We start from the raw sequence: 19083 nt of genomic DNA on the forward strand, positions 1-19083 counted from the left end.
GAAGTTAATTAATTGAATTGAACTGTTTTCAGGTCCAACCGGATCGCGGTGGGGTTTTGGAGGAAGAAACTGTTAATTTTTATACTTTATAAATATACATATCGCTTCGTTTCTTGACGAGCCTGTTATTTATCGTTGGTTTTATTTTGATTCCGAAACTTATAGCGACCGTCTGGCAGCCGTCGATCAGTGAATGAACGGGATCTCAATTTGTACCGGCCGTGGTATAGAAGAACTCTCATTCTCGCGAAATCTCTCATCATCGCGTTGCATTCACACCTGTCGGGGAGCGAAATCGTTCATCACCTGGCCCCGAACAACCGACTAGACTAGACAAGGCCAGCCAGGGCTCGTGTGCGCAGTCGCAGCCGGTTATTTTTTTGTTCACTGCTGCTTCAGTTGGCTTCGTACTTTGGTGGCTTAAACACGATGCGCTGCTAGAGCCTCGGTGAGAAGGCTAAAGTGCTATTCGCGTGTGATCTGCACAAAGTCGTGAGCGCAGTCTGCGCTGCCCGGAAAGAAAAATCCTAATCGCAAAACAGTGAATGGGTTAACTTGATACACCACACACAACTCCTGATATCAGGTCGTGATTAAGTTGAGCCACTTTCGAAAGTGGGCTCTCGTTTGCTGCAATTAGCCAGTCGCGGCGAGTGGCCAGTTGAATTATCAGTTCAGAAGATGTTTGCCGATGGCATCCAAGAAAATATTACGATCGGGGGAATAAAATGTGAACGAGCAACATCTGGTTCAGCCACGGGTTCGCTACATTTAATTACAAATTGCCTCCTGTATTCGCGCCGAATGGCAAGAGAAACTTCATGCGTTCTCGCGGGGTGGAACGAGAATTGAAGGTGAAAATTGCGTTGTGGTGAGGGAAAAGGTCCGCGGCGGAAGAATGAGAATGAGCATGATTGTGAATGTACACCGGTCTAATCACGAAGATAGCATCGGCATTTATGCGTTTCCTGTCTTGGGATGATAATTAAGAGCACTACAGAGTGCAAGAAGTTTTGCAATTTAATTAGTGTTCATCAGCAGTGTGGAATATTGCGCAAAGCATAAAGATTCTTGGTGTTAATCCAATCAGGTCCGTGGGAAGGGCACAAAAGGTGGTACGGAATTCTTGGCCGGCTTGGCAGAGTCAAAAGGGCTCATGGCAACGGGCGAAGTTCGTCCTCCCGCTTTTCCATAAAAGGTAGGTTGTATTTTTTGCATTTTTTTTTTTTTTGCTGTCTTTCTCTACTCATTCCTTGCGGAATGCATGACGACTATAGCTCGGTGTGTGTGAACTGCATTTCAAGCAGGTTATTTGAATTCCACTCACTTTGCTACGGTTTTTGCTCGGGCTTCGCAGTAGGGTTGAAACAGCGACTGGTAGCATGAGTACGAGTACGAGTGCAGTGCAGTGCAGTCCAGGCCCTGGGAAACCCGTGTGGCAGGTTACTAAGCACCTAGAGCTGCTGTGGGAATATTATGTGGTGAAAAAGTAGCAACAAAGTGAACAGAACCCCCGGTTGAATGGTGCTGGGAATGTTGAATTATTAGGTTTTAATGAGCTGTGAGGGCAGTCCTGTTTAGATTCTATCTACTCGAAGCAGAGGGGGAAAAATCTTCTTTTCCATACTCGTGACTTTTAATTTCAACAACACAATGTTTACAATTCAACGAAAGTGCATTCGTTTTGAGCATTATATTTTTGAACATAACCAACAACAATTCAACTGTTTAAGACGGCTGCAGTTGAATTCAGAGCCAGTCACGACGGGTTCGTCGTTTTGAAACGCTACGACTTTGATGAAAATTCGCTTCACGTTCGATCTACAAATCTAGATAACAAATCATTCAATAAGTGCCAAAAACCTCTGTCAAGAGCAATCATTACAACGCTTCTCTAACTTCTCGATGCAGGGTTTTGTCTTTCGACTCGAAATACTACCGCTCTACGCATAAGTGTCCCATATTCTACAGGATTTCCTATGAATATGGGATCAATAGGAGTAGAACGGCAAAATAAAGACTGTCCCAGAAAGTATAAACGTAACCAAAAACCGCTGCCATTTGTGCAGTTGTTTATTCGTTTTCATTAGTTTGTTTCCAAATGCGTGAACTTTCAGCAGAACAACGTCTAAAAATTGTGTACAAATGGTGCACAGAACGCGGACTGTCACTGAGATAGATAGCAAAAATGGAAGGAGTAAGTGAAAAAGCCGTGCGAAATGCAATCAGGAAGTTCGGTAAGGATAACACCTTTGAGGATAAACCGAAAACGGGTCGAAAAAAAGGTCCTGCTAATCCTCAGTTGGATAAACGTATACTGAAGGCGTTCGAGCAGAAGAAGTAGGTTTTAGTTCGGGATGTGGCCAAAAAAGTGGGCACTTCGAAGTCAAATGTTCTTCGTCGTAAAGAACGTTTGAATCTTCGAACCTATAAAAAGCAGAAACAACCAAAACGTAGTCCAAAACAAGAAGCATCGATCAGGCCGAGGTTTCGAAAGCTGTACAATACGATTCTTGCTGGAAATTTGAACTGCATAATCATGGACGACGAAACCTACTCTAAACTCGATCACAAAAACGACTTCTACCCAATCCACGAGGAGTTATGCCTTTAATTCCCCTTTTTAAAGGCACTTGCCGCATCCACCCCCCATATATATCATATCTGAGGTATGGAAAATGTTTGCATGGTCTTCAAAAATTATCGATTCTTGTCAAATTTTATGATTTTCTTCATATTTCTTCATATCAATGATACTTGCTACGCTTCCTCTTCTATAAAAATATCTTTATGACTATTTTTGAAGAGAAAGAAATAACTCTGCCAAATTTTATAGCAATTCGTGCAACAGTTCCAGAGTTATGCCGTTACAAACATTACACTTCTTTTTAAAGGCACTACACCCTCTCCAGACAGAATATCCTTGTACACTGAAGTCTTTTCTTATGCGAGTTTACGTACCGCATAAAAAAACCGCATAAAAAACCTCATAACTCTGAAAATTCGCATAAAAAATACCGCATAAATCTGAATATTCGCATAAAAAAAACCGCATAAAAAAAAGACCGCATAAAAAAAACCTCAGTGTAATCATATCTAAGTTGTGCAAAAAGTGTCTACGGTCTTCAAAAAGTACATATTCTCGTCAAATTAGATAATTTTTATATGGCCTCCACAAGGATACTTGCTAAGCTGCCTCCCCCCATGGATATATTCTTATAACCATCTCTGAAGAGCAAGAAGCACATGTACCAGATTTGATAGGAATCCGTTAAGTAGTTACGAAGTTATTCCATTACAAACATTACACCCCCCCCCCCCCCTTTTAAAAAGACACTTGCTACATCCATTCCCTATTAAATCATATCTACTGTATGCAAAATGTTTCTAAGATCTTCAAAAAATATCGATTTTCGTTACGTTATATGTATTTTCTCATGACCCCTTTTTGTTAATGACACTTACTATGCTCCCTCCCCCATAAAAATATGCCTATGACCATCTCTAAAGGGCAAGAAGTACATGTGCCAAGTTTGATAGCAATCCGTTCAGTAATTCCGGAGTTATTCCATTACAAACATTACACCCCCCTTTTTAAAGGCACTAGCTACATCAACCCTCCCTATAATCATATCTAATATATGCAAAATGTTTCTACGGTCTTAAAAAAGTATCGATTCTAGTCAAATTAGACCATTTTTTCCATGACCCCCCCCCCCCCCCCTGTTAAGAATACTTGCTACGCTCCATCCCCTATTAAAATACACTTATGACCATTTCAAAAGAGCAAGAAGTATCTGTGCCAAGTTTGGTGGCAATCCGTTCAGTAGTTTCGAACTTATGACGTTTTAAACATTACACTCCCCTTTTTAAAAGCACTTGCTACATCCACCCCCGCATAGTCATATCCAGGGTACGCAAAATGTTTCTATGGTCTATAAAACGTATCGATTTTTGTCAATTTATATGAATTTTTCCATGAGCTCCCCCCCATTAAACCATTTCTGAAATGCAAGAAGTACCTGTGTAAAGTTTGGTGGCAATCCGTCCAGTAGTTCCGAAGTAATGGCGTTACAAACATACAAACTTACATCCGTTTATATTTATAATATATATATATATATATATATATATATATATAGATTATTATTATAGCTTTCTTAAAAAACAAATAACATCAGAAGTATGTTCATGACAAGGGGCTGTCCATAAAAGACGTCACGCTTTTTTTTGACGATTTTTGACTCCCCATCCCCCCTTTGTCACAAATTGTCACAGAATCAAAGACCCCCCACCCCCCCTATGTCACATGTCACGAATTCAAAATAAATAAAATCTCAAATCTCAATACATACTCAATATGTATGACAAACCATACAAATATGAGGGGAAAATCGATTTATTACATGTTGTCATTAGATTAAAAAATATCCCTAAAACTACAACATCATCGGAATTATTTCATTAATATCAATTATATAAATTAACAAAAGTATTTGGTTGGAATTGATGAAACATTGAAATCATCTGTTTTATTCCTCCTAGGGGTACACAGATATATTAATGTTTTAGGTAAAGAATGTAGCATACAGGGCTGAGAAAATAAAGACCAAAACCTCATCAAAACGAGATCACTGCCGGAGAATCTTTTCATGATCAGTTGATCAGTGAATTTTAAATCACATCGATCAATATCGGTACTGATCTTGCGTCACACAATGGGTAGTGATTTTGAACTAAAATGATTCTTGATTTATGTAAGTTCAATCATTGATAAGACATGACATGATCTACGTCTGAAATCGTTGATCTCCCGCCCTTTTTCAAATAGAGTATAATTGAATAAACTGCATCAGAATCAGATAAGAGAATTTCCTATGATATACTATTTTCAATGCTAGAAAATCAAATTACTGAAAAAATTGTCAAAACTTAAGTTAAACCGTTTGAAGGCATCTTTTTCTTTTTTACTCATATTAGGCAAAATTTATTAATTTCGCTAATTTACTCGCTCCTCCGTACACTTTTGCTGATCAAAACGGAAATGATTTCCTGCATCATTCATTTCCGAATTTACAAGAAGAAGCTTTTACATCAACAAATACACGTTTCCCTATAGAATGTAAACGTTTGTTGTGGAAATTTTTTCAGGCAATAGGGCAAAGCATTAATATAATTAGGTATTTAAAAAATGCGCTCTTTGAAAATGTTGGACGTCACATTCCAAAAACCTCCCCCTCTTCCCCCTGTCACAAAAGGTCACATTTTATGAAACATCCCCCTCCCCCTTGCGGCGTGACGTCTTTTATGGACAGCCCCTAAGTAAACAAATCGTTATAATCAATTAATAAAAATATGCCGGACATGATAGAAAAATAATAGCATAAACATACCATGCCGGTTTGCAATCAAAACCGGATTTTGAATCTAGCTCACTCCAAACACTTTTTAAACAAACGTGGGTTTTAACCGGTGTTAAGAAATTCTTTTCTTTCGCAACATTTAAATCTGCATTTTTCAGGAGGAATGAAATACAGAATAATCTGTATATGTGGCAACCCTGTCGGCATATTTCGAAACGACACCGATACTAGTATAAAGATGTGCTCTACATCAATACTTTCATTTTCGCATTGCGTGAGAGCGTTGCCCGTCGTAATTGAATGCATTAGCGACGGCGCAAACTTTTTCAACTTCCATTTTGATGAATCTGATGCTATTGGATGGAAATGGAGGAAATTCAAATAAATCTTAATGATAATCTGTTGGACTGAAAAGTTCTTTGAATTTTTTACGACCAACAGGATCTGCATTTAGAAACAACTGAGAGCCTTCTTGGCGTGTAAACTCGGTAAACTTGTCAGAAATTTGACTAGGAATTATTTTAATTTCCGATTGGATTCCAAAGAAAATGAAACAACCCATTTCGGGCCGGAATCAGAAGGTGCATTTGGACATAACTGGATGTCGTGAATACGAAAACAACTTGTATGAATTATGCAAGCATTCCCCTTTTTCACATTTTTCGCAAAAACAAAGAAGGCTTCACTTGGTCTCGATTACTGTGAATTTCACACAGCGAAAAGTGCACAAATCTATTCTAGATTTGCACTAAACTGAGGATATTTACTTTCGATTTGCGAGCAACAAATCCTAATATGTTAGTTCTTCAGAAAACTGTTAGAGCAATTAGAACGGCTGATTTTGTGTGCTCTCCACCGTTGTCCTCTTTTTTCACCAATGCAAACGACTAGCAGCTGTGACGTAATCGCTCTTGTCGGAAGCGAAACTAGCTTTGCAAACGACACACAATACATCTGCTCGCAGTGGCGATAGAATCCAATCCGATCCAATTTTTGTTAAGAGGTTTTTTTTTACGTGATTTCGTTTGTAGCTTTTTCACTAATGTGCGGCCCTAGCGGCTATAAAAATAGCAGCATATAGAATTTTAATTTCGATTGTTTCATTTCGGATTTGCATTTCATCGAAAGAAACTATCGGGATGCTGTACGGGATCCATTCCTGCCTTTCAGAAGCATCAAATTGTGGAACTCACTACGATATTGAGCACTGTTCGGAACATTTTACTCGAACGATTTGTTGTACAGCAGCAGATATTTTGTTCTCTTCCTCAGAACGCGTTCTGATTGGCTGGTGTTGACATGGGTCAAATGAGACTGGTTTTTCAATAGTGTACTATTGAAATACTTCAATACTGTTTCTATACACGTAAGTTGAAAAATTTCGATTCTATTGGTAGTTAGATTATATAAATCCTTCTACAGATCACTGAGCTATGAGCTTTCAAAATAAGAGAAAGGCAAACGCACCTTATGAATTATTCTCTTTGATACTAGTTTATACCAAACATTTCAGAAAAGTTTAATTTTGAATTATTTGAGATTATGTAACACAACTGAAAATTTTAGCATAAAATTGTGATCATATTTCCGATGGCATGTAGCAAAAATCATGTTGATACGTAAGATACAACAAGAAATATTCACGATCAAAAACTTATCACTTTCTCAGAAGGTAAATTTTTTGAAAAGGCGTCCCATAGTAAAGTAAGTCTTATTCACGACAAAACGAAAAAAAAAACAATCAATCACGTTCCTCATTTGACCTGTGTCTAAAAATGCTCGATGCCTAACGATAAACAATGCAAGGCGTAAGAATTTCAATTTTCTAGCGCCTGTGCTGCATGTTAGTCAGACTCGGACTGAGTTCCGTTAGGCACCGAGAGCACTGCAATCTACCTAATTTTCGCTTCGTTGTTGACGCAAACGAAAAATCGATTGTATTCACAGATTTGGTAACGCTGATTGCTGATATTATCAGCCGTTATCTTTTTTGTCGGTCGAAACCAGATGATTTTGTGCGTAGGGCCCTTGTCAGCAAATGGTCGGTCACAAACCAAACACAATCAGTTGTGATAAATAATGAAGCAGTTTTATGATTGAGAGTACATGTTTTATTGGCGAAAGTTCAACCGGCACGCGGAGCAATCAAACAAATTTACAACCGAAACCCGGTCGGTCTTGCGATTAGCGTGGTGTTTGTATTAAAGGTTCGGAAGTTTCTAAGAGGTGAGCTTGATTACGGTTTATAGCTTCGAAAGACCAAAACTCAAGAGAACGGAGTCGAATCGAAAATCTTTTTTTGTTTTCCCCGTGAAGCTTGTCATTATTCCGAATCGAAGCAAGCGCTGCCACAAGTTCTCAAATACCACACCCCAAAACAGTGTTGGCATTCAGTTGTTCGACATCAGTAGGCGGTATTTCATATTCGACGTTCAAGCTTTGAGGTGAACAGGTTGGAGTTTAGCCTTGGAAGATGAGCTAACTCGATATGAGCACCAATGGTGGGACAAACAGAGAAATGTTATCAAATGAACTGAATGGCGAAAGTGACATTATAGTGGGCGTCCAAGACCTTGAGGGACATCAAAAGGGGAAAATATTTAACGAGCCGACGTCGTAATGAACAGCGTAGCATACGTAACCGTTTGGGAATTGCGTGACAGATTTTTCCGAAGTGATATCAGGTAGCTGACATTTGCTAGCGATTCTGTCTCCGATAGGAACATGACGACCGTGACACCATTAGCGGGGGTGACGATGATATTTAACATAATTAAAACATGTTTGGCCGGGGAAACTTTAATGGACTTTCGTTGCCTATAACTTCGTACATTAGGCCTAAAGTTCAGGTTTAGAAATTTGTTGATTTATTTTTTCCTGACGAACCTACGGCCTCATAAACTGTTTCTCTTCGTTCGGTTGCTTGCCAAGTTCAACTACACTGGAATGCAATGTTGTCGCGTTGGATGAGTCATGCTTTTAGAAGGCTCCAACCAGACGGTCGATGGGGTAAATACAAACAAGCTAAACCATCTGTAAAAAGCTTCGTTTGTGTACACGTGAAAAGAAAAAGGGAGAACAAAAAAGAACTGCATGGCCGGGGCCAGAGGGCTCCAATCAACCCAAAACGATTAGTCTTCCCTTATTCCATTGGCAATCGACCTATATCTTAAATATATATATACATTTTTGCTACCACGACCAAACCAAGTCCGCCGCCCAGCATTCGAGTGGTCCAAATTCGACGAGGAAACCGGTCGATACAATCGCTTGCAAGCCAATTACACGGTATCATCGTCTGTGGAGCCCAGCCCAGCGTCGTGCTTCATATCGAGAGGCCGCGTGATTCCACTTTTGCGGCTGTGAAGGTCTTCTGCAAGACATCACAGGCCATGTTGACGCGTGGAGGGCCTCAATTAATACCCGTGGAGTGCAGGCCGTTCGGATCTCCGGTAAGACCCCTTTGGAAGTACGGTTCAAAGCAGTTTAAGGATTACGAGTCGGGGCAGCATCCAGTCCCAACGTGAGGGGCTGGGAGAGGCCATCACCGAAGGGATCTCAACATGAGCGTTCATCTTTCCGTCGATTGGCGTGCTGATGGGTCAATTAGTGGGATCTGTTTTAGTGAAAGTTTGTTCGTAATTGGACTCTACAATTTCAATCATGAGTTTTAGGTAAGAAAAGCATAGATGCTGGTACACAAACTATAATTGTGTCAGCTCATTTGCTTCGTTCGAAACTAGAATAGGTTTCCTTTAAAATTATCTTGAAAGCTACTTTTTTGCTCTTATATTTTTATTAAGTAAAATTTTTCATCCAGCTCATTTTCGTACAAGCTTTACGTGACCGATTGAGCCATTTTTTTTGTTAGTTAAAAGAATTATTTTAATCATTGGATTTCGTTGTCACCTCTTCAGGGTGAGAAAAGCTTCCATTTCCATCCAGCGAGGATTGAGGGGCACTTTGTTCGCGGTTCGTTTTTTTATCCATTACTTCATCAAAAGTATTGCTGTAGTTACTTATTACAAAAACATACTTAATCACGGCTATCCTTCCATCTACTGATTGAATAAAGGTTTATTCGACGTTGCTAAACCATTACGAATAAGTAGGCGTATGTGCAAATCACTGCTGTAAATTAATATAGCAGTAATAAAAGACTACAGCATACAATTTCTGCATTGATTCAGATAGCTATCGATTGATTGTGCACATCGTAATGATAACGAAACTGCAACGTAGAATAAAAAAACGCATAGTTTTGAAAATTTGCATTAAAAAAAACACAAACTACGTTCCCAAATGTCAAAAAAATCCATGAAAGATCGAGGGCTGGTGATATCTCGAAAATAATGTTTTGAAAAAAGTAAATCCGCTTGAAAACTTTTTTTCGAGATAACACTAAATCTCATCATCATGGTCGTCAAATGGTGAGTCACCACTCACAAGTCCCTATCTCATGTCTCCATCAGAATTACCATATTCACAGATTTTTTTTTCTAATTTGCTACACAGAGTCTGTGTCACAGATCACAGATTTTATCAAGTTTCACAGAATTCCACAATTTTTTTAAATATTTCATCAAAACTGTAGATTTTAAAATGTTTCTCACAGATTTTCGCTGATTAAGATCGAGAATAAGCAACACAGATAGTACACAGATTTTTCAAGTTGACACACAGATTTTGATAAGGCAACTCTGGTTTCCATTTGCCTTCAGCGGTAGTAGCAGAATGAGAGGGTGCGAGCGAGCAAGGGCGCAATAACCCTATTGTAGGCAGAATTAAATACCTTTCGCAAGTGTCAGTTACGCGGGGTATCAGGCAACCTAGAAATCCCCACGATGGTCCTCCGACGAAACAGGGAATTGGGACGTCCGAAAAATTCAAGTTCTGCTAGAGTAATCTCGCAAAAAAATACGAATCGAAAAAATCGGCATCGACCTGGAAGCTCGGTACAAGGAACTGTGAATCGCTTGGCTTCCCAGGGTGCGATCGAATACTGTAAGATGAGTTGCAAACTCGCTATTAGCGACAAGATGTATGTTTTAAAGATTAAAGGCCGTTTCTTAACTTGCAATTGTGTAAGCAAGCTGAGGCCGTAAATATATCAGACGACCGTGTGGTCACAATTTTGCATGAACATTTGATCATGAGAAAGCTATTCTCAAAATGGGGGCCGAGTTTAATCACAGTCGATTGAGAACAACACCGTATTGATGGTTTATAGCAGTATTTGGCAAAAAAAAACAGATCTTTCTGCGTCGATATGTGACAATGGATGAAACATGGATCCACGGAATCAAAACGATCATCATCTGAGTTCAACTGCAACCAGTGAAACCACATCCGAGGCGTCTAAAGGCGTAACAGTCACCTGGGAAGGTTATGGCTTCAGTATTTTGGAGCTAACATGGTATAATCTTTATGAACTATCTTGAGAAAGAAAAAACAATCAATAGTAAATATTACCCAGCATTATAAGATCATTTGAATGCAAAAATCGTGGTAAAACGATTTCACAAGTAAAATAGCCAGAAAAGGTTTGTTTGGCTGCTCACTGATAATTACTACCGATTGGTGTAGTTTTGAGGCCAGTTTAGAAATTTTTTTACGATTTTTGTTTCGCCGCTTCAAGTGGCGGCAGACAATATTGAACACACTTTACCCTATCCATTTTTTTTCATTTCGTAAAAGAGTAAACCTATGTTTAATTTCTTTTTGTAAATCTTTAACTACGGTTTATATATCACAAATCACGAAAACGTTGATATTGCCGTCGACGAACATTGTTCAACCGAATGAGCGGTGGAGGATTGTCATCAATGACAGGAGAACACAATTTAGTTTGAGCTTTGGAAACAGAAAGATTCCTAGCGAAGATAATGAAATGATTCAAATTATCTATTGCTGTCTCGATGTCGGCAGAATTTCTAAAACAATTTCATGATCCACATGATTTTCAATGTGAGATTTATATTCAAACCAATGAGCACTATGATAGTTGAATATAGAACTAATTAGATTAATTGTAGCTTCGTTGGAAATTCTGAATGTTACAAGAAGATGATCTGATCATGAGTAATCAATTCACTACAAATGTGACTTTGATCTGTTAGAACCCGACCAATTGTAGAGAGGTTTCTCATGGAAAAGGAGCAAGTCGGATTATTAGGATAAAGAGCTGTAAAGTAACCAGCAGAGAGTTGATTATGAAGTATTTTTTTCTATTTCGATTATTTTGCCTACAATGTTTTTATCGTTTATTTTACCCCGGCTTTAACCATTTTGGTCGTTCACCGGAGAAAGTTGTCTACAACTCCACTGGACATTCTGTGCATTTAGGTCGCCTTATTACGATACATTGAGAACGATATCTTGTGAGTTTTTTTTTCTCTAATTCGCTCATAATAAAATGTATTTGTTAACAGACCCATTGGAATGGTAAATATGCTCCAGCGATAAACTACATTCAACGAATGGTTTCAATCTCAAGTCGCAAGCTTTCGATAACTGTAGTGTATGTGAAATTACTTCAATTTTTCTTATAAACGCTAATGCGAAAAGGACCTTTATTCCATATTGGCTAGATGCTAAATTTGGCTGAAAAATGACCAAAATAGTTTTGAAGCTTCATGAAAAGTAACAGACGTTGTTTTCTTCACACAAATTTCCTAATTGCTGATTCCAGTTGCAATGTTAATGTTTCCCTTCACGTCACTGAAGCGGTTGGCTTGATTTACTTTGCTAACTTTGACAGGTTAGTGTGTTGGAGAAAATTTCCGTCATATTTCCTTTTCCATCACTCTAGCCGAATCGTTTTTCTTATCGTTACAATTTGAAATCACCATCTCTATTCAAGCAGACAGTTCGGTTGATTTTGTGTGATATTTCAGACAGAAAGATTTGCAACATCGGATTTGTATTTCCCTCCGTTGCAGTCGTCCTAGCTGTCGACAAACGTTCTCGGAACACTTATTTTGACATTTTAATTGACCACATTTAACAATACGAGTATTTTGGATTTTCACGAAGCGCGAGCAATATTTTGAAACGTTTAAACGCACATCTTTAAAATAAAAAATTTACCGAGGTTTTGATAGTGTTTTAAAAAATCCTTCAAATTTGAGTTGATCATTTCCTTATCGTAACATATCGCAAAGTCTTTATGGACACCTCTGCGGTGAACCTTTTGACCATCTTCTTCAGAAAATGCACCGAACAAACGATCCAACGCTCATAGACTATGGAAAAAAAGTTCACTTAAAATACTTGTACACTGGATTTGCACTGTTGTACATTAGTTTGTTGCAATTAGTTAATACAGTGTCTTCTCCCTCCGTCTGTCATCTGTACTTTGCCACAGAAGTTATTTCAATGGTCGTTCCTTTTGAGAAAAGTTAATGTGCGTTAAGTCTCTGCCAAAATATTGTCTAATTACGTTGTCTAGTGTAAGTAAAAGTATCGAACAGACCATCGAATCACACTAGAACATCCCGTTAAATAACGTTAAATCTTAATTGAATAAATGACGGATAATGGAGAACTGAGAAACGGAGAGATATATCACACAAACTCCGGATATTTTTTCTAAGACAGTCACGCACATCAATCAATTCCACAAGGAATGTAATTGGGTTGTAGAACAAATTTGGCATTTCTAGTTTCCAAAATGGAGCCATCTAAGTAGGCGTGTTGCACAGGGGGACTCAAAAGCTCCCAATTTCGGTCTGCGCGATTTATGAACTGTCCTCAAACAAATAATCGATATTGTATTCCTCTTTTCAAATATGACCGCATGCTTTCATTTCAGGTTCTATTCAAAGAATGATAATGTGGTTTGTTGTGTTGATATTTTTGTTGAAATCTTTTCCAAACAATTCGTTCAGATCATTCGTTCAGCGCCTGCCTTCTTACTCTCTTCGTTACTATTTTTCTCTCTTTCGCACTGAAAAACACACTGATGCCGGCTCTCTCCACAAGTCACCGAAGCGCGATGATAATGGCATTGAAAACAACTTTGTTGGCTAGCCGGGTGAGCACAGTGACCACATAAGCCGGCGTCGCTGCTTACTCTCGCTACTGCTACTGCTGTTGCTGCTGCTGCGGCGTTTGCGATAATGACATAATCCGGTATCCAAACAGTGCAGAAAGCTGTCACCGTGTCCAATCCAGTCATACGAAGAATTTGCGTCTAAACCGGCCAAGTGGATTTTGTGTAAAGTGTGGTAATTGGAAATCAAAATATATTGCCCCACAGCCTACTTGGATTGTAGAGCGTAATTCTATTATGAAGTGAATGATGAGCTGACATTTCAAACTGGACTTATCACACTATTTTCATTCCATAAAATAAAGATTAACTAAAAGTTGAAGTAATTGTCGAAGAATGTGTACTATTTTGAACAAAATCTGAATAAGTTATAGGTGCGGTTTTGGAAACAATTTCACAACATATTGATATTGAACACCTTTTACAAAACACATTTCAATTTTTGTCTCGTTTGACGAGTTTTGAACAGTCGAACTAGCGATCATTTTTATTCTACAGATTTATCAGCTCAAATAAACATTTGTTGATAGCAATACCTCAAGGTAATACTGTGATGAAACGTTATTTTTACTGAAAAAATCACCGAGATTTGAACAGCTGAGATCGGTAATCCATTTTAAGTGTGAAGATTCTCTTTTTCCCATACCAATTACTTCAGAGCATAAAGATTGTCACAGATCTGAAGCCTTTGAGAATCTAATATCGGTAGTCTTGTTTTGTCGTGAATACGACTTACTTTACAATGGGGCGCCTTTGCAAAATTTACCCTCTGGGAGAGTGATAAGTTTTTGATCGTGAATATCTCTTGTTATACTTAACGCAACAACATAATATTTCCTCCATTCTATCAGAAATATAATCAGGAATTTGTGATTAAATTTTCAACAGTGTAAAATAATCATAAACTCAAAATCTATGTTTTCCCAAACTTTCGGAAACAACGAGGAAAACTCATCACGTTTGCTTGCCTTTTTTCGCATCAGGACGACGGTTTTGAGGTAGCCAGGCACATATCAGTTCCGATGTTCTACTGGCCGAGTGTAATAGGTAAATCTTGACCGAGAATTGTTCATTTTTTCTAGTACGTTAGACGGAACTGGATATCGTGCTGAGATTCTTCCACCAACATCAGTAATAATGAGGTGGTAAAAACCTCAAATGGTCAGGTGAATCGATGTAGCTCTTCTTCGCATTCGGACGTAGTGGCTAGCAGTAAACCAGCAGTAGCAGAGAACTGAATTTTTAGTTAAATTCAAGAACTAATCTCAGAATCTAGATTCTGGTCCACCTGCATCCTGAAGTTAATTTTAGGTTCCGAATTCAGTTTCATACTTCTATTTAAAAATTTAGTTTCAGATTACAGGTTCAGAATTTAAAACTATGACTCTAGAGCTGAAAACTATTTCTGGATTTTGAAAATGGTTTCAAATTTAGGATTTTTCAGAATTCATGAACAAAATTCAGGATATGAATTTTAGATCTGGATTCTGAAATTAATTATTAGGTCTGAACACCGAACCTTGATTTAAAAACTGAATTGAAAACCAGAGTTTAATTCCTGAATTTAGTTTCAGAATTTAATTCATCAATTCAGTTTCAGCATTCATTTCCAGAATTCAGAACCTACATGTTGGAACTAAATTGTGAACATGATTTCTGGAACTAGATGCTGGAACTGAATTCAGTTCCTATATCAAGACTTGGAATTCAAGTTCAGAATTTAGTTCTATAATTTAATTTGGAAAATTCTAAAAATAACTTCAGTTCCTTACTTCTAGAACTAAATTTAAGACCTGAGTTTTTGATCTAGATTCCAAAAATTTGCAGCTGAATTCGGAGCGTGCCCCAGATTTATATATTAGTTCTTTAATTTCAACAGTTATAACCATTTAACAAATTACGCAAAGCGGTTTTTTAGAGCCACTAAAATATTTCCAAAGGATTTTGAGAAGTTTATTTCTACTAGTATCTAAATCTACAAAACTGTATTTGTTCCGTGTTATTTGATTGTATGGTAGAATATGTTTGCCGTCAATTAGTTGTATTGTATTATAGATGCTTCGTTAAAATTCTGGAAGCGAAGCAATGAAAGTTGAAAAATATACACAATCCAATACGAATGATTATCTTTATCCAGAAGTGAGAAAGAAACATGTCAGTTTTATTCGTATTCACGTCCTCCAGTTATGTCTGTGACATTACCCACCCGCCTTTTTCCACACAATGTGTTAACGTGATACCAAAGTCCCATAGAGTCCCACGCCTCGAGACGTCCGTAATCTGGCATCACGGCTTCAATCAAATACTAGTGGATGGGAAAATCTACTTCACCCGCTTTATAGTCCAGACTTGGAACGCTCTCTCAAGAATAACAGTTCGGCTGAAAAGTTCGTATCGTTTAATAGAAACACACATTTTTTTGCCAAAATTCGTTTTTATTATTCAACATAATTGCCATCAGAGGCGATACAGCGATTATAGCGATCTTCCAACTTTTCGATACCATTTTTGTAGTACGATTTGTCCTTTGCCTCAAAATAGGCCTCAGTTTCAGCGATTACCTCTTCATTGCTTCTAAATTTTTTACCAGCGAGCATTCTCTTGAGGTCTGAGAACAGGAAAAAGTCACTGGGGGCCAATTCTGGAGCATACTGTGGATGAGGGAGCAATTCGAAGCCCAATTCGTTCAATTTCAGCATGGTTTTCATCGACTTGTGACACGGTGCATTGTCTTGATGAAACAAAACTTTTTTCTTCTTCAAATGAGGCCGTTTTTTAAATTTCGTCCTTCAAACGCTCTAATAACGCTATATAATAGTCACTGTTGATGGTTTTTCCCTTTTCATCCCAAATGCGAATCCCAAAATACAGACGCCATAACCTTACCGGCCGATTGTTGAGTCTTTCCGCGCTTTGGGTTCGGTTCATCGCATGCAGTCCACTCAGCTGACTGTTAATTGGACTCCGGAGTGAAGTGATGGAGCCATGTTTCGTCCATTGTTATATATCGACGGAAAAAATCGGTTTTATTTCGATATAACAGCTCCAAACACTGCTCAGAATCATCAATTCGTTGTTGTTTTTGATTGATTGTGAGCTCACGCGGCACCCATTTTGCACAAAGCTTTCTCATATCCAAATATTCGTGAATAATATGTCCAACACGTTCCTTTGATATCTTTAGGGTGTCAGCTATCTCGATCAACTTCACTTTACGGTCATTGAAAATCATTTTGTGGATTTTTTTCACGTTTTCATCGGTAACGGCCTCTTTTGGACGTCCACTGCGTTCATCGTCTTCGCTGCTCATATGACCAGTACGAAATTTTCCAAACCACTTACGAAATGTTGCTTCGCCCGGTGCAGAGTCTGGATAACACTCATCATCACTCAACAAAAGTAGCTTCACTCAAAATGCAATATCTCACAAACTAATAATCAGACAGCTGTCAAATTTATACACGTATCTTTTGAAGGTTGGTACTAACTGAAAATGGTATGGATTTAATTCAAGTGGCGCCCTCTCATAGAAACGATACGAACTTTTCAGCCGATCTGTTATGCCCAAGTAGCAATCCGCATATGGCAATAACAAGATTATAACATATAATTTTTGCATTGATTCAGATAGCTATCAGTTGGTTTTCTCAGCGTAATGATAACGAAAATACAACTTAAGAAACACTTGTAGCTTCAATATGGCGAACACACAATGGAGTCGCAAGAAGTGTATGAAATAATAAAAGCCGGAATAGTCATTTTTGTTCTATGAAGTATGACAAACACAAAATAAAACAATATTGGGATTGAACATCGATTGTGATAATATAATAATTCTCATAATACATAAACTTAACAAAAAATTAGAAATCACTCTACTTGAATTAATTTTTAGCAATCTGAACAAGGTTATTTCGTTGTTTATTTTTCATATCTTCATAAACAGATTTTGATTGAAGGCGCTTAAAAAAATAGTTCATTAAAATTGAATTTCGCTAGACAGTTTTAAAATCGTTGTGAAATCTACACCTCCTATCAAATTTGTGATTTAAAGTACTTAATGCCTTTTTATTGTTGATAGAAAAGCATTCTGCAATTATACAATGTTTATAATGTCGATGGTTACTGAGTTTCAACTAGTTTACTTGACATTTGTACATTTGGCGTAAAAATCAAGAAAACACAGTACATCGACATTGAGAAAACAATACATTTTAAAGTACGCAGTTTTTCTAAAAATAGTGAATAAAAAATAAGAGCAAATAAATTTGATTAGCATCTTACGAGGAAAACAGATTGTAAAAATTACATTCGAATACAACCATGTAATGAAAACCACGAAAAAGCCACCGCAGAGACGGGACTCGAACACTCCTAGTTAGCTCCTATGCGGGTAAATCGTTTTGCCAATTAAACTATCCTGCATGTGAAACACACGAAGAAACAGAATTCAACAAAAGAACCGAGCATGTTCAACTGTGCTCGGGCTCCACGGTATTCATTTGAAGTCATTTCTCTATAGCAACCCTTCCTCCGCCAGTTGTTTCAGTCCTCAATTAGTCTATTTGTTCGTGTGTTTCACATGCATGTATTCGCATAATATTTTTTATTCTCTCGTTAGATACTGATAAAATGTAGAGCTACGGATCTCTGGCTTAAGAAGACAAATCGTTGAAAGCAAATAATTATCAAATGATTTTTTTGCATAAGCTCAATTTTCAAGTTCGACAAAAACTAAAAAAATGTACGATTTTTTTATGAAACATTTTTTGAGAAGCGTATGATCATGGTTGAGACATATTTCTTTTTTTTTCTAATCATCAAAACATCGATAAACTGTTGTGACGCGCTCCGAGCAAGAATATTTAATGAGAAAATTGTTGTTTGCAAGTACCTTCATTCACATTCACTTTCGCTACGTGTCATTGTCATTGTCCTTTCTGACGTTTTGTACTACCACAAATCGAAATTTGATGAGCTGAAGATTTACAATTCGATATTAATTTTTAGTGTGAAAAATACAGTACATTTGAGGGTAAAAAGCAGTACGCAATATTTGGGTCGAAAATACAGCACAATTCTGTAAAATACAGTACGGCTACGAGCGTTAAATTCATAAATAATATCAATTTATCTTTCTTACTTGCAGGAAAGAACACCAGTTTTATTTCACCAACATAAATTATGAATGACGCACAAACAGCAACGCACAGTATTGCACTGAAAAAAAGCATTTATTTTTATTTAAAAATGCAATGTGTTGTGTAATATCACAATATTTTGATGGAACTAGAGATGTGCACAATTTTCAATGTAATAGTACATACATTTTTAGTCGATATAATTCAATTTACGTTCTTATGCTTAATATTATATTATTTCAATGAAAAAAATTTACTACATAACTACAACGTACCTCGAAAGACCATTTGAACGGCATTCCTTCCAATAGCTAAAACTTGTTTGAAACAGTTATCATCTCAATGGCCAGTTCTCTCAGGTTCTGTATCATTAGATGGATAATTTATCATCCGCCGCAAATGATTCAATCATTGTCTTGCAGTGGAATTGTCGAAGCATCATGCCAAAACTTGATTCATTTAAAATTTTGCTGCATAGTCAAAAATGTGATGTATTTGTTTTGTGCGAAACATGGCTTACAACAAA

At 37.6% G+C, this 19083-nt stretch overlaps 1 protein-coding gene across 6 annotated transcripts in view; it reads left to right on the forward strand.

The window, feature by feature from the left end:
* Positions 1-393: 393 nt before the first annotated feature.
* Positions 394-19083, forward strand: part of LOC131437435 (uncharacterized) — a 225782-nt gene continuing 207092 nt past the window's right edge. For 3 of the 6 annotated variants that reach the window (XM_058606780.1, XM_058606781.1, XM_058606783.1), the window contains exon 1: positions 398-1198. The gene's annotated coding sequence lies outside the window, so the exon portion shown is untranslated. Of the gene's footprint in view, positions 1199-19083 lie in introns of all 6 variants that reach the window. The other 3 variants (XR_009230760.1, XM_058606785.1, XM_058606784.1) reach the window with 3 other exon arrangements.

The sequence above is a fragment of the Malaya genurostris genome, chromosome 3 (assembly GCF_030247185.1).
Source record: "Malaya genurostris strain Urasoe2022 chromosome 3, Malgen_1.1, whole genome shotgun sequence".
Lineage (NCBI taxonomy): Eukaryota > Metazoa > Arthropoda > Insecta > Diptera > Culicidae > Malaya > Malaya genurostris.